Here is a 4,382-nt window from a genome sequence, read left to right as displayed (position 1 = left end):
CAGATATAAGACAATTGAAGGGTAGAAAGATGAGCAGATACTAAGTTGCTTTTTACAGCTATTCAGGTTGTGTCTAAAGGGTGCCATTTAGGCAGACATCAAGGTGAACAGCACTTCCCTGACTTGTGCACAGCCATATGCAGTATATGTGAGCAGATACCAAATTAGTATTTTTATGTCAAGTATATATGATAAGATACTTCTGATAGCAAATAATAGAAATCAAATCTGTCTTCAGCATCAGAACCATTTATAGGAAGGATATCAAGGGCTCATAGTGCAGATACAGTGTTAGAGGAGAACCAGGGCATTTTGGTAAATCATGGCATACAAAGTAAGAAAAGTCAACTTTCAGCAGGAATAATTTGGCTAGAACACAACCAACCAAAGCATAGGGTACTACCAACCTTACCTCTATGAGTAGCTATCACTCATTGTTAAAGAATTTTGGTTTACATTCAGTCTTAAAGGGGAGAAGCCTTTGACCAAATCTGAGCTAGACCTTCTCCCTGGAAAGATCACACAGAGTAAAAAATTATCATAAAACTTGTAAGGAGAATTTAGACATTGGAAAGACAAACATGACAAATATCTTTTAAAACAAGTTTGGGAATTTACATTTTATATTCTAAGAGAACTTTTTTTTTTTTGTACTGAGGATTAAACCCAGGGGTCCTTAATCACTTAGCCACATCCACAGACCTTTTTTTGCATTTTATTTAGAGACAGGGTCTTGCTGCTGGCTTTGAACTCAAGATCCTCCTGCCTCAGCCTGAAGAGCCTCTGGAATTACAGGCCTAGGCAACCATTCCCAGCTTTTATTGTTTTTTTGGGGGGGCGCAGGGGGACGCGAAGCCTTTAAAAAATTTCAAGCCTATGAATCTAATGAATTGGCCATTCTTATGAAGTGAGGTTGTAGCTATAAAAGGAAAAAACATAGTCTATGGGCTGGGGATATAGCTCTTTGGGAGAGCAATTGCCTAGCATGTGCTGATTCCTGGGTTTGATCCTTTGTACTACAAAAATAGTTACAATCTGTGTTCTTCATAAATTTGTAATAGTAGATAAAGCTACAATAAAGTATAAAATAATCATAATAATTCATGGGATATGATAAAGAATTAATTTGGAAATATTCCCATTTATCAAGTTTGCCTCCAGGGCTAGGGATGTGGCTTGGTGGTAGAATGCTTGCCTAGCATGCAGAAGGCCCTGGATTCAATCCTCAGCACAACCCGCACCCCCCCCCCCAAAAAAAAAAGAAGCCTCCAAATTATATAATATTTTATTCTGCTTTCATTATTTCTTCCTTTTCTGAAATATCAATTGAATGCTTAGGAGGAGAGATATGAAGACTACCTTCATAAAAAAAAAAAAAAAAATGGACCTGGCACACTGGGGCATACCTGTAATTCCAGCAGCTTGGGAGGCTGAGGGAGGAGGATTGTGACTTCAAAGCCAGCTTCAGCAACTAATCAAGGCCCTAAGCAACTCAGTAAAACAATTTTAATAGGGGGGGGGAGGCTGTGGCTGTGGCTCTGTGGCTAAGCCTCTGGACTGAATCCCTAGTACAAAAAGCACATGCACATGGTGGGGATAATGGAGACTTTGTAGAAAGAAGGGAAAAGTCAAATGGGTAATAGTGCTGCAAAGTATTAGGGATGTTTGTATGAGAAATTTCATAATGCTATGGAGTACAAGAAAACTGGGCGTGGCTGGGGTTGTAGCTCAGTGGTAGAGTGCTTACCTAGCATGTGTGAGGCCCTGAGTTTGATCCTCAGCACTACATAAAAATAAATAAATAAAGTTACTGTGTCCATCTAAACTATAAAAAAATAAATTAATTAAAAAAAAGAAAACTGGGCAAGAACTGGAGATGTGAAACTTGTTAATTCCTTTTAATGCCTTTATAATAAAAAAATAAAATTTAAGTTCTTTTCTAAATTACTTTTGGATAGTTAACTAACTTTACTTTTTAAAAATGAATCTCCATGCAAAGACTGTGTGCTACACTCTCAAATTTGTCATGGTAGCTAAATAAAGTAATGCTTCTTGAAACGTTTAGTGCTTAAATCGCCATTTTAAATTTCAATAGAATTTAAAAGATGAAGTAAAAAGTATCAGAAACATTCTCAACACGATATTCACATTTAAGGAAATATGGGAGGATGAATAAATATGAGGGATATCACCATGTTTTAAATGATGACCTAATGAAAAGAGACCTGGCCAATTTTTCAAGTATTATGCAGCCTTTCCTGTGTAGCAACCCTCAATATATACTAGGTAAAAGGCTTTAATAATATTACATCATCCTCTTGCTTAAAATCTTCTTTCCACATATCTGTAACTCTTCCTTAACATTAAGTCTTTCTTGGAGATAGGTAGTGTTGGGGCTAAGGGAAATTTGCTCTCTATCCTCTGAAGGTTTTCTGTAATGAACCAATAGAGAGATTAAATAGGAAAAATGGCATAAGGATTTATTAATTTGCAAATGGAGGCAAATAGCAGCATAGGAACAATCATAGAAGTGTGACTAACCTCTAGCCCAAATTTGATTCAGAAACTTAAGTACCACCTTTTCTCTAGGAAAGGGGGAGAATGGGAACTATCAAGAGAAATAGTAAATGATCTTAGTAGGTTTGGAGAATACACAATATCCTGAGACAAAGTCTATTGGATCCTAAGAAGAAACTGGATTTTAAATGATTCTCTTGTGAACACATACACACTCAAATATGTGTGTAATGTGCATGTCTTGGTATCCACCTGTCTTTCCAATCCACATATTCATTAATCTAGCTAGGTATCTACTTACATATATTATCTCTACTATGCTATAAAATAAGATCAAATTTTATAGAAATTTAAAACCCAAAAGTGATTCTTATAGACAGTTTGAAGATAAATAATTATATTTTCAGAGCTGTAACTCTCTTGGACAGCACTAGTAGTAAGAACCCATCTAGAACCTAATTCAACTGTCTGGTTTGCAAGTTCAGTTTTCATCTTACCTTACTATGCTGTCATTGCAGAGATATTTGGGGGTGGGAGGGAGAGAGAGAGAGAGAGAGAGAGAGAGAGAGAGAGAGAGAGAGAGGTAAACACTGAAACTGAGAAGATTGCATTAGGGTTGAAACTATTTTCTGCTGATTACTTGATGGCAACTAGATTCACATTCATGTTTCAAAATGTACTGATAAGTTACTGTCAGTCCTATCTTCATCTCTGTTTCTCCTCCTGGGCATTTTTAATGCAATCAATAGGAGAACCTTCTGTAAGATGTCAATCAATTCTTTCAACTACATTTATTGTCTTTGAGTCAATGAAAATGGATGTATTATCATAGCTTTGCTGACTCACACAAAAAAAATGTTACAAATACTTTTTTACTACTTTATCCCCAGACTATACAGTAACTAGACAAATACAATAATTTCTCTATCTAGAAAATTTATCTTTCCTCCAAGAAAAGAGTATTTACCCACCCCTCTTGCACCCAAATGATTTAATTCCATGATTTCCTTTCTTACTCATTTTCCTACTCATCTGGTCCCCAAAACAAGGTCATTTCTGATAACCCTCCAGTTCATTAATACTTACCAGGGGTGGGGTGGAATTCTGTAGTAATGGGAGTGGAATATTATAAGAATAAAATTTGCCTACAATCATTTTATATGTGGCTCTGAAATCATCCTCAACTCCCCTAATAATAAACTTACAAAAAAACTGTGAAAATGAATAAGATATGCACGTGGCAATGAATATAACTAGAAAACATCCATATTTCTTAGAAAATCTTAAAAAGAAGCCATTTCACTTAGGCTATATGGAAACACAAGTGAGAAAGGTGGGCTAGAATGGATGTCATTATTAATATAAGGTCTGGATACATTTTTGCATAATTGGATTAAATTCTTAAATACTAATGAAAGGAGGATCTAAAAATATAGCTTAGTTGGTAGAGTGCTTGCCTTGCATGCACAAGGCCCTGGGATCAATCCCCAGTATCACACACACACACACACACAAAAAAAAAAAAAATAGTAGTGAAATGAGATATTTAACTGAATTTGAGAACTGAAAGGTTAAGTTAAATTTAATCTATTGTTTACAGTTATTTTGGGCACAGAAGGAAATTAGAATATAATGTCTATTAGGACCCTCAATATACTTAAGTAATATATATATATATATATATATATATATATATATATATATATATATATAGGGATGCACTTCACAAAATCTCATATTTGTTTTTTATACCATTAGAATAGCTATTGGTATTAATATCTACATTACAGAGGACATAATTATTTTAAAGTCAAATATTTACAGTCAATGATTTTATAAAAATAAAACATAGCATATCTCCAAAT

Source organism: Marmota monax, unplaced genomic scaffold (assembly GCF_021218885.2).
Source record: "Marmota monax isolate L192 unplaced genomic scaffold, Marmota_monax_Labrador192_F-V1.1 WCK01_AAM20220418_F8-fsc00498, whole genome shotgun sequence".
NCBI classification, from domain to species: Eukaryota; Metazoa; Chordata; class Mammalia; order Rodentia; family Sciuridae; genus Marmota; species Marmota monax.
Note: the sequence above shows the minus strand (reverse complement) of the source record.